This window comes from Fukomys damarensis, unplaced genomic scaffold, assembly GCF_012274545.1.
Source record: "Fukomys damarensis isolate Sample0158 unplaced genomic scaffold, DMR_v1.0_HiC HiC_scaffold_24, whole genome shotgun sequence".
NCBI lineage: Eukaryota > Metazoa > Chordata > Mammalia > Rodentia > Bathyergidae > Fukomys > Fukomys damarensis.
Window position 1 is genome coordinate 41,045,540 of NW_022900936.1, and position 13,370 is coordinate 41,058,909.

The following is a 13,370-nucleotide window of genomic DNA, read 5'->3' on the forward strand; positions in this document are numbered from 1 at the left end:
TTGTCATTCATCTTGTTACAGATGGAGAGGATTTTATCAGTAAACATTTCATTCCCAAATTTTTGCCAATGTAGCTTTCAATAAAGTACTTATGTTTAATAAATGTATAAAAAAATAAAATTACTATGGAGTGGTTATCTTATTCATATGTGAATATTCTTTCTTAAGATTAATGTTCATATAAAGACCACTATTTATCTATTGATTAGTTATGCTCACATTATTCTAAGCTTTCCTTGGCACTGTTCATTTAGTATTGATTAAGAATAATCAGTTGCAATTTTGTTTTGAGTGTTCTCAGTAGGTATTTAAATTTCGAATACCTACTAACAAAACTGTCTATAAATACCTCCAGGTTTTTGATTAAAGGATAACTGTGGTTGCTCCACTACATTATAGATTGAATTGGCTAGTGATTTATGCATTTATTATCAAACACAATGTATTAGTTTTGTATTATTGTGAAAATTGTGACATATAGAATTGACTAAAAAAACAGAAAGCTTTTTGAAGTTCTGCAAAAAATTTCTGAACTTAAACTGTCAATTGGGCCGTATTTATTTTAAATACACTAGATGGGAATCCTTTTTTATCTTTACTTTCTGGTGGATTCTGACATTCCTTGCCTCATTTCAATGTACTGTAACTCCAATCTTTGCCAGACATTGTTCTGTGTATCCTTGTATCCCGAATTTCTCTCTTACTTTTCTTTTAAATATATGTATATTTGAATTTAGGGCACAATCTAGACCCCGTGTGATATCATGTTGAGTTTCTTAATTATATAACCAACCATTTTCTCTGATTTTCCAAAAGGAGGTCGTATTTGTAGAGTCCATGGATCAGGACATGAGTATATCTCTCTGGGGTCACTACTAAAGTTACTACTCATAGGGCCAGGGATTTAGCTCAGTGCATTCTACCTGCCTTGCAAGTGAAAGTTCCTGAGTTCGATCCCCAGTACCAAGAAAAAGGAAAGTGGAAAGTTATTACTTGTGTACCAAGCTTTTCCCAAAGTAATTAATATTTGACTGATTGAAGAAATCGCTTCCTAAGAATTTGCTTCACATTTTTTTCCAACATTCTCTTTCCTCCTCTGTCTCTGCTTCTCTCTTTTCATCTCTTCCCCCACCATATCTCCCTCTCTCCAAGCATGGGCATGAAAGCACTCACACACACACACACACACACACACACACAATTTCAATATATTTTGTAAGTAAAGTTTCCATTTATTAAGTGGAAAGTTATTACTTGTGTACCAAGCTTTTCCCAAAGTAATTAATATTTGACTGATTGAAGAAATCGCTTCCTAAGAATTTGCTTCACATTTTTTTCCAACATTCTCTTTCCTCCTCTGTCTCTGCTTCTCTCTTTTCATCTCTTCCCCCACCATATCTCCCTCTCTCCAAGCATGGGCATGAAAGCACTCACACACACACACACACACACACAAGCACAATTTCAATATATTTTGTAAGTAAAGTAATTCCATTTATTTAACTTTGCATCACATATGCCAATAACTTTTTTTTTTGCCAATAATTTTTTTTTAAATCTTACTAATTTCTTTGGGAATATAAATTAAATATTCAAACACAAAAATAAAATAGCGAAAAAATCTTATCCCAAGGTAGACAATGACAAAAATGTATAAAATTTTAGGACTGCTAATGCCTAATTCATTACTTATTTCTTTTTATGTTCACATCAAAACTTAGGGTATAAGTGTAGACATTTATAGCTCCTGTTCACATGAGAAGAAATTTCATTTCACAAGACCATAGTTTTAACAAGATCAAGTGACTGATAGGGCACAGTGCATGTACAAGTACTTGCATTTAACTCCATACTTCGATCTCATTGGTAGTAAACAGAATTTCAAGATCACTTCATACTCCAAATCTTCCTCAAGTTGCTCCTTCTGCCATCCTGCCCCGATCTCTGCCTTGGGTCAATCCATTACTATTTTACAGATTGCCTTTTCTTGAAAAATTACTTCCATCCTATCATACATCCTCAGATGGCATACTCTGCCTGACTATCTCAATAGATGTATTTTCGAGGTTAAAACAATTTGTTTTATAAAACTGATGTCTTTCTGAACAGAAATGTTCCTGTAAGATATTTTACTCTTGATACAAAAAGCAAGAAGTGATTCCAGCAGATAAGAGAAGTTCTAACTGATTAAAAGAGAAAGTATTAGAAAAGGATAGGTATGTTTTCAAATGTAGCAAACAATAATGTCATTGCTACATGTTTCCATAGTAATCTCTTTCTTTAAAATTATTTTCTTAATAAAAGTTTTAGTATACAATATAAATGTTTCTTCAGAAGTCTTGACAAATGTCACTTGGATGAAAAAAACATATATGTCATTTTATTTCACATTTTGAAGGACATTTAATGATGTTGACACAGGAAGCTATTTTATCTGTTCACTGTTAAAATTCTTAACCAAATGAACAGTTTAAATTTAATTAAAATGAGACCCATACCTATTTGCAAGGCTACAAACTTTGAAAAGTTAAAAGACTTTTATGATTTACTTTAGCATTCATTTACTTAAATGATAGTAGCACATGTGGTTTGGAGAGGGTAGAGACAGAGACAGAGGCAGACAGAGAAATGCAGAGAGAGAGACAGGGAGAGAGAGAGAGAGAGAGGCAAAGACAGCAAAAGAGAGACAGAAATCCCTCCCTTGTCAGAAATAATATTTGAACATATATTTTATTCATTTCCAGTTTCTAAAGATTTTTATGTTGTGTTTAAAATTACATTTTAACCTTAGTGTTTTGCATATTATTCCACAATTGCTAACAGTCTCACTTTTATTTGTTTGTTTTTGTGAAAAGGTCTTGCTATGTCACTGGAAATTACGGCAATCTTCCTGCCTTGGACTCCTGAGTGCTGGTATTAGAGGTGTACACTGTCATTCCCAGCTGAGACTCACATTTGAAATAGAAATATTGTTACTATGTCAGTAAAAGTATTCAAATTTTATCTCTTGATGGCTGTTATTTTACTTAGTTTTACCAGGATATTTTACTAAAGAATTGATATGCATTAAAAGATATTTGCATACTAAATAAAACTGTCACAGACTGCATTTAAATTTAAGCATATATTAAGTTACTGTGACCATTAATCATGATATATTAACTTCAGTGGATTACCAACTCCACATTAAGAATGTAAACATTATGTACTACAAACACGTACTAGTAAAAACAAGTACAATAATAAAAATAAACATTCAGGAAACTAATAAAGCAGTTTTAGTAGTATTTGTGGATGTCTGAGAAATATGCTAATCTGAAGGAGGACGATCCACCCTGGACATGGCTGGCTGCAGGGGACCAACTTGAAACCACAGTGGGCAGGCCATAAAATGTTATTCAATTGGGTTAGGAATTAGATATTGATTAAATTGTGAGTCTGTCTTAGTCCTGTGTGACTTGCTAGAGGAGCTGGCATACAGAAATGGAACTCCTTGTGCAATGGTCACAATTGAGTTCTCAGTGGTCAGTGATATTGTGGTACCTCTGATAGCAATAAAGCTGAAGGCTTTGTGATTCTGTGACCTTTCTCCTAGAATAAATATAAGCTAAAGAAAACACTGATTACTCATTAATTAAGACCTGTCTTTCACAGGAGGTTTGCAAGGAGCAATCTGAGAGCCTTATTCAGTTCTCCTTTTTGCTGATTGGCTGCTGTCCTCTAACCCAACTCTGGCAGAAGGACCAGGATTCCCACATCATAACAGGTTGCTGTATCCTGAGTAGTTTTTTTTGGAATATTCTGAGTTTTGTTTTTAAAACCCTAACATCCCTAAGATGCTACCAAAACACTCTGCACCTTCTAAAGGTTTAGTAATGCAGATATTTTTAAATTACATAACTGTGAAAGACAGAATGCTTAGGGTTTAAACTAAAAAATAGGAGTTTATAGGCCTTTTTGACCATATCTATAATTTGAAGTTTTTCACAATTTGTAGCTGTTCTAGGAATGTAAACCTTGCAAATTTCAGAGATACCCTATATTGTACATTTTTGTAATTGATATAAATCTTCATCTGTTTTTCCCATAGGAAGTGGAATGGAGGCACAGACAGATTCATAGCCTCTTTTTGTTGTTGTTGATGTTGTTAGAAGGCATAAATAAATAAAGACAACTTACAGAGCATCAGCTCTGTACAAATATGTGCAAGCTTCATAAAAAGTATGAAGAAAATTGATAGGACTTTTCCATAAGGCACATGGATTGAGGAATCATGTTCAAAATCAGTCTTGTTTTGAGTGGTGTCACATGTTATAATCTCAGCTACGTAATAGACTAAGCAGGAGAAGCAGGAGAGTGACAAGTTTCAAGCCAATCTAGGCTTCTCTCAAGATTAAAAAAAAAGTGCTTGAAGTGTAGCTCAATGATAGGGTGCTGTAGGGTTCTAGTTTCACTAGTTTAAAAAAATTCTTATCATGCTTTCCAAGTTCATATAAATGCTGTACATGTATTTAGGATAAGTTTTTCTCACTGGGTTTGTTTGAGATCTTTTTAGTTAGTCTGTACCTTCGATAACTTGTCATTCATGGTTTGAATGATTTTGGTCTTTATTGCTTTAGCCACACTGGTCAGTTTGTTTGTCAGTTCCACTATCTTTTTAGCTGCACCACCCTTAAACTGGGCAAGTTCCTTTCTTTTCCTTTTAATCATTTTGTCCAGATCACCTACTTGGTGTTTGATTCCCTATCCAACAGTGCCCTCCATATCTGCTTTGGAAGAGTTTGGAATACTTGCAAGCATTTTGTTGTCTGTTTTTATATTCATCTTCCTTTTTGCTTTGGGTTTTGTGTGTGTGTGTGTGTGTGTGTGTGTGTGTGTGTGTGTGTGTGTGTGTACTGGGGATTGAACTCGGGTCCTTGTGCTTGCGAGGTAGGCAGCAGAACCATGAGCTAAATCCCCAGCCCTTATCTTCCTTTTTAGTGGACAGAATTGCTGTCCAAGAGAGTGAGGTGACTTTGGTGTTGGTATGAAAATCTATTTAGTTTGGTTCTATTTTCCAGAGACATAAGCTTGGCTTTGTTTGTGAAGAGGTATTTTCTATCACTTCAGCCTATCCTGTTTAACTCCACTGGACACAGTCACTTTGTTGTAGGGAGAATTTCTACTTGTTAAAACAGCATCTTCAGTCTCAACTATACATCATTAATGAACATTAAAACCTGTTTTGAAAATTTCATACTTTTATAAATTCTTTTTACAGTCTATGCTACTCAGTGATTGCAGTTGGTCTATGAAGGAAGTTGAGGAAGAAGGAAGGGGTATTTAACGTAGCAAGTCAGTAAAAGCTGAGGGAGACAAGAGAAATGTTAACAGAGAACAGGTGGGACTGTCTGAGTGTTTTTATACCTGCAGTAAAGGGTCATGTTGAAAGGGTTTAGGAAAGTATTTGTGGAGGCAGGAGGATTGAGGCAGAGGGAGAGAATTATAATTAGAAATTCAAGGAAGCTGGGAAGTTGTTGGAACTTGCTCATGTATTTATGGTTAGATTTATTTGGATTCTCTAAGCACAATTATTTTAAGGGTTACCCCAGCATATATATTAATAAACACCAGTCTATTCTTATTCTCTGTACATATATGGCTACCCTCTCTATGTGTCACATGAAAGATAGAGAGGAAGTGAGGGAAGACGAAAGGTTAGAGAAATTAGGAAGAGCAAAGGAAAAAGAGGGTAGAGGACAGAAGATACAAAAAGAAGCAAGAGAAGAAAGACTGAGAGAGCATAGAGCCTGCAAGTCCCTGGGTTTTCTTCCCATGGTAGTCATAGTCTGCATGCAGACAGCCAGGCAGTTTTCTCACTGTAGGAGGCTTCACTTCCTGCCTGGGAGTGCTGAGGTATCTTTCTTTGGACCTACTTCTGAGCTGCAAACCTTTGTATCTGTCCCAAAGTCCAACATCCTCAATCTGTCAAGTAGAAGACCTGATGCAGTTTGTCTGTGACTTCCACTCGTGACCTCCCACACTCCTTATCACTGCTTTAAGGCAAATCCCCAGGATGGCTCAGTGTTCTGACTCTTGAGGCCTTGCCCAGTGTGTCATCAGAAGCCTGCTTACCCAGGTGGCTCCCTCTGTTCATTCACATTCAAGCCTTTATCTATCCCTGACTCATGATGTCTGATTTCCAATCCATGGAATGTAGTGCAGTCCCCAGTCTTAACAAAGGGTCTCCTTTGCAAACATGGAACTGTGTGTTTGGGACAGAATTTCTCACTATTTCAGATCTTTCCAGTGCCTGACAAAACAACAGAAAAATGTCCCCTCTGGACCAAATCTGTTGGGTTTCTCCCCTCTCCAGTTTCTCCAAGGGTGTCAACCAAGCTTAAAGTTCTCGGGGACAGATGAATATTACTCTTTGATGTAAATCAACTGGACTTGCAATTCTCAAATTAAAATATGAGATACTATTTTGGTTTATTTTTCTTTCTCTATTTATAGTAACCTGGAATGTAGCTGAACATATGTTACAAGCAACATCAAGTTTGAGGGGAGGTAGAACAAAAAAGTGTTAAATGGATTTTAAGAATCAAGATAGTGAGATTGCTTAAAGAATTCGATGGCTTTAGTAATCATTTGAAGGTAAAGGTGAACTAAGTTTTGAGGCTTCCGTAGACATTCAGTGTGTTTCAAAGGCCTCAGTGACATGGAATATGTAAACTAATAGCTCTGTTAATGGTGGATATTGATAAAATTCCTTCCTTGAAAAGGCAGAGAAAGAAATTAAGAGGAGAGTCACACATGTAAGGATAAAATTCAATGAAAGAGAAGTAGTTAAGGTGTAGGGAAAAAACAGCATATAAATGGATAGTGGGCAATTAGATAATTGATACTGGAATTGATGTAGTGACAGTGTTACTCATTAAAAGGAAGGAATATAAATACAACAGATACCTTTGAAAAATGTTTAAATTCCATAAAACAACATTTTTCCCACCCAAGTACTAACCAAGCCCTACTCCGCTTAGTTTCCAAGATAAAGCATGTTCAGGGTGACTGTATAGACTAAAACAACATTTATGAAAGAAAAGAAAAGAAGTGATGATAATATATATCGATATGTGTATTTAACTCGTGAATTTTTGATTAATGGAAGCATAAATTTGTATTTTAGATATACTAAAGAATTACTTAGATAACGCAGAATTAGTAATAACTGATTTTAAATTGTCATTTATATAATATGTAGAAAGATAAATGTTAAATTATATACTGAATAGGAAAGGGTATCTTATCAATTCAGTATTAAAATATGAGTGCATTTAATGATTTGTTATTGTAAATATAGGACCTGTGCACGTGCACACACACACACACACACACACACACACACACACACACACACACACATACACACACACGGGGGGTGGGGAGAGACATGAAGTTGTTTAAATTTGAAAAGGTCTGAATGCCCACTGAATTTTGCCAATCACATTTTTTAGTTTTCATTATATAAAATGTTCTAAAAAAAGGTCTCTTTGACTCATGGTCCCAGAGATTTTAATCAAAGCTTCAGTGACCCCATAACTTTGCTGCAGGTTGCACTTAGTGCTGTGAGTAGATGCAGAGTAACAACACTGCTTAATAAACTAGGAAGCAGAGAGCAAAAATGTGAGAGCACGAGCTAGGAAAAGGATCTCAGTCCTCTTGAGGACATCCTCTTGTCACCTAAGGTCTATACTAGAGATTACTTCCAAAAGCTTCTATCATTTTTCCAGTAGTGCCACCCTGTGGACCAATAACCTAACGTGTGTTTATGGGATATTCAGCCTTTAAAGAAGATAACTGCCTGTATTATTTTTGTTCTCTCCGCAGATACTTATTAAAGGTACATAAACCAGGGATTTAGCTCAGTGGTTCTGCCGCCTGCCCCAGAAGTGCAAGGCCCTGAGTTCGATCCCCAGTACAAAAATCAAAACAAAACAAAAAATACCAAAAGTTATTTTCAAGAATAAAGCAGACCTGCTTACATCTTTGACAAAATATTCAGTGCTATATAATAAGATCATGGAAAATGTTTGCATTTGTTAATAATAACTACATATTTATTTGGAAAATGAGATGTTATAAATTTTCTCATAATTTTCATTTTTTTATTTTATTACAGTTTGCAGTCAAGATTATACTCTTTCCAGGGAGTTGCTACATAGGCATAAGAAGACATCTCAATTCTTTTTACATTCGCTTTCCCTTTCCCCTTCTCACTGGCTCCATCTCTTAGTCCCTTTCCAATTACAAAAGATCTATTTCCCTGTCTCCTACTACCTATCTCTTATCCTGCTATTTAATTTATTTACATTTAGGATTTCTCATAGAATAAAAACCACGTAATATTTAAGCTTGTGTGTTTAATTTATTTCACTTAACCTTATGGTCTCAAGATCCATGCAATATCCTACAAAGGACCAAAACTTAACCTTGCTTTTTTATGGCAGAGTAGCACTCCTTTTTCTTTATTCATTCATCTATTGATGGATGTGTAGCATGTTTCCAAAATTTAGCTATTATAAGTTGTGCAGTGACTTTTTTCCCAAGTAAAATGAGATTTTTCTGTGTTAATCTGTGTCCCATTTTGAGAAACGGTGACTTATGTAGTGTGTCTAAGAAAATATATCTGAGAAGAATTGATGATTTGTAGTTTATACAACATTTTTCTCCTGAGGATGGGGACAGTGGTGGCTTCTCAGGTAATTTTATGCCAGAATTTCAGAGCTTTTAATTTATGTCTAATATGACTTCACACTGTGGCAAATGATTTAAGATAAAGATTGGCTATGACAGACTTGGGCCACCATTCTATGTATTTTTAAGGTCTGAAAGATTTTTGCAATCTTACCGTGATTCTAAGATATCTTTGGCCTAATGATTCTATCTCCTCTGCCGCTTTTAAATTGAGCAAAGTCCCACTGGGTAAACTGATGGGATGTTTGAGGCCCTTTAACTTGCTAGTATATAATTTTAACTTCACAAGACCACTGAAAGCATTTCTCTTTTATTTCTTTTAGAGAACAATTTTCCTTTGACTGTTCAAAATTTAGCTTCCACATCAAATACCTTTAAGAACGTTGCTGATCAGCAACATGACTGAGAACTGTTTGGTCCTCTCTAGAATAATCATTTATGTAGCTCTCATTGCTTCCTGAAATCCTTACAGTATTTTTGTTTTGTTTTTGCAATTTTGCTAGCTTTTATAGATTTACATTTCAAGATCATTGAGTAGACATGGCCCACAACATCTTACGTATTTCCTTTTTGTCACTTTTAAAGCTAATTTCACAGTTACAAAATAGTGCGTTGGCTTTTATTAAATTTTACAAGTTTAGAGTTGTCCTGTTCCACTTTCTTTTCACGAGTAATTTTTAATTTCTCTCTGCATTTAAGATTCATTGTTTGTTGTCAGTTTCCACAAGTGTTGTTAAGGTATCATTTTTTTATAAACTTATTTCCTTTCTTCTGTTTTTATCTATACATTTTTATGATACCACAATATATGCATTCTTTGTGGATTATTTATATATGTACATATCATATCTTGATTTTTTTACTTCTTTATGTATTTTGCTAAAGCATTTCAATTTATTAGCGGCTAGTTAATTGTAGCATTAGTTTTTGAAAGTCCTTGATCACCACAAATTTAGATATAACTTGTATTCAACCTTCTCGCCTCTGCTCCTGTGATACACATTTCATGCGTGCTGGATTATTTTGCAGTGCCTGCCTTCCTTCTTTCCTTCTTATTTTCTTGATTTTTTTCTTTTATATAATATTGAGGATTTAACACAGAACCTTTGCACTAAGCTATATCCCCACCTCTTTGTTATTATTTGTTATTCTATTTGAGACAGTGTCTTGCTAAGTCACTAAACTGTCAAGGTTGAGCTAAGACTTGTGATCCACCTCACTCAGACCCCTGGAATCTTAGAATTATGGGCATGTCCTACCATATTAGGCTTATTTTTATTGAAATAAAGTCAAATTTTATTTTCCTAAGTTTACTTTAACAAATTGTCAGAAAATAGGTTACTGAAACGACAGAAAGTTATAGTATTCTCTCAGTATGATGGCTATAAGTTCCAAATGTAAATGTCAGCATGGTTGGTTCCTTCTGGATGTTGTTAGGAAGAATTTTTTCATACTTTTCTGACAGCTTCTAATGAAAACTGACAAATCTTTGACTTGTAGATGCTTCTTTCTCATATTCCAATCTCTGCTACTGTCTTTAAATAACATTATTCCTTTACATTTATGCCTCTGAACCCATATTGTTCTTGTATTTCATAATGAAACAGATCATACCAGATAAAAGTTCCACTCTACTTCATCATCCTTCCAATTTAGCATATTATATCTGCAATAATCTTATTTTTAAAAAATGGAATTATAAGGTACTGGGAGTTAAGGCTTCAACACATTTTTTAGAGCAATCAAAATTTCACCTACTTATTTACTTATTTTCTCCCACTTCACCTTTTTTTTTTTTTTTTTTTTTCTCACACAGGAGAGATCAAACTTGGGACCTTGAGCGTGTGGGGCAGGCAGCAACACCACTGAGCTAAATCCCTAATCCCCCATTTCACCTATTTTAACCACATTACTAAGTTTATTTTAAAATTTCTCTCTCTTTCTCTCTGTCTCTGTCTCTCTCTCTCTATTTCATTATCTAGATTAAATCAGTTGCATCTTTTTTCTTTTAGTTTTTCATTTAGGTAATACAATATTTGCTTGCTTAAAGAAATGTTTTTGAAGAATTTTTAAATAAAACCAGAGCACTGTATTTCGGAGTCTGGGTTTTCTGGAAATAAAATTCAAGACAGAGAGTTATTATCAAGAAAGTCTCATAAGGAAAGCGATGATGTAGAGTAAGAAACAAAATGGAGTGGCAAATATATGCTTCCAGTAGTGTTTAAACTTGTGAGCTATAGGAAAAGATCTCAGAAATATACATGATATCACATTCTGGATCTGAGTTAAATGTGAAATAGCTCAACTCTTCCCTTATCTTTCTGACTGCCACCTGGAAGCATATATTGACTCATAACTGCAGCTGAGACTGTTTTTGATACCAGCACCATTTTCTGGAGGTGTCTGCACAGACAACAGTAGACTTGATTTTGAACCATAAATGCAAATTGAATTTGGGCCAATCTGTAAATTCTAATTAGACTTCATTTATACAAATTTTGACCAGTCAGCAGGCTCAAATTTGGAACAATCATAGACCTTTTGGTGCTATATAAGAAGGACTCTTCTCACACTTTTTGGGTTGCCCCAGGAGGGCTCCCTCCCATGCACCCTGCCCCCCTCCACACGCATGTTGTTGCGGTTCAAGCCCTGGTACAATAAAACCTCACTCTGCTGTTCTGGTAAATGTATACCTAATTTATTTCTTGGCTAGTGAGGTCTGGGAAATCTTGGTAAATCTACTTAGGACTCTTATCTTGGGTAGCATGCGCAGAGAGATTGTTGTAAAGCATAAGCTGTGAACATTAGAAGCTGTTTATCATGAAAAGTCCCCTAGACAGGTGGCAGAAATACATAGGTGGAGATGGCAGCATCCAGGAGCAGCAGAAATCAACAGAAGCCACTGGCAATTTAGACTGCAAGGTTATAACACTAAGGGCTGAAGGCTATGGGCACTTGGAGTCCTAAGAGGCCTATTGTTTCTAAAAGCCTGGAGCCACTAGAATACTATACATTTACAATTTGTATTTCTATCTCAGTCAAGCCAAGAAACAGTCATTTAATCAACATCAGACAATGTGAAGCAGAAGAATTGATTTTTGTAACCCTTTAAAAAAAAAGGCAGCGTCTTCACCTCCTGGGAAATGTATGCAACTTCAAAGAAATCTATTGTTAATCAAGGAAAATTATTTGGACAAATGGGATTTCTGTTAATTATTAATAAATAATGTTTAGTGGCTACAAATGTGTACATCAGCATGTTAAGGAGGGTGTGACACCAAAAAAGCATCTACTATGATTATTAAAGCCTGTATTATTGTTTTTAAATAACAAGCTGATTTTCCTCTTTGAGACAGACAAATGGGATCAATTTGTTTTAATTTTTCCAAGCTTCATCTGAGTTCATGTTAAACTGCAGTTTTTACAAGAATCAATGCCACTTAGCTTGCCATTTTATAATTGCCAAGACCTTCAAAGACTTTGTGTAGTTTATTTGTTGTTCTAGGCCTATATCCTTATTTAGTCCGACGCTGAAGTCTTTGACTCTAATACAACCAAAATTCAGAAAACTGTTTTCTATTTTTAGAACTTTTAAGTAAAAGCTTGTCTGTAATCCACATGGCTTCAAAATTGGGAAAATATCTTAAGGAGAAAATAACTGTGTAGACTCTTTAATGCAGTCAAACTTCAGAAAACTCTTTTATTTATAGAACTTTTAAGTAAAAACTTGTCTGTCATCCACAAGGCTTCAAAATTGGGAAAATATCTTAAGGAGAAAATAACTGTGCAGCTCCTATCTCTTAACTATTCACTACTTCTCTTTCTAGCCCTATATAATAAAAGCTAATTTACTCCTCCTCAATAATTCTACTGTACCCAAGTAAATGCATATTTTTAGCTTACTGAAAATCATCAAAATTAGCAAGTACCCTCAGGAAAAAAAAGCTCAAACTTTCAGTTAACCACCCTATGGCTTTATTTTCAGAAACATATATACTATTGATGTCTTCTGATTTATTTATTTTGTTTTTCTATTTTTTTTATTTTTTCATGACAGGCATACTGGCCAACAGCAAATTATTATATTCAAAGGCAAACTTTGAAGATTAAAATTTCTTTTAAATGAGTTATTGTTCTATGTTAAATTTGTATTTTAAATATATTTTTCATATAATTAGATAAATTAGTTCAATAAATAGAAACATAACAAAGCTACTGAATTTTAGAAATGAGGGAGAACTTCCTATGCAGGGGAAAAGAAAAATAAATATAAATAAAAATAAACCTAAGCATTATAAGCAAATAAAAAAATAATTTAAAGACAAAAAGATTCATAAAGTATGTGGCTAGAAGGCATGGGTAAACTACAATAAAAAGAAAGCTGGGAAGTTTAGCTGTTAGCAACTTAGAGGATTCAGTTGTTACCAAGAATTTAGTAAATATAAATATGTGAAGATTTTCTTAATATTTTGTTAGTACTTCCTAAATTAATCAACACATGTCAAATTAGGCTGTAAAAAATAGCCAGCTCTAAGTGTTCAACTAAGATAGGAACTATAATGTTCTTGATGGTCATTGGAAAAAAATATAGAGAATTAGAAATGATGAAAAATATATATTGGAACAATTAGAAA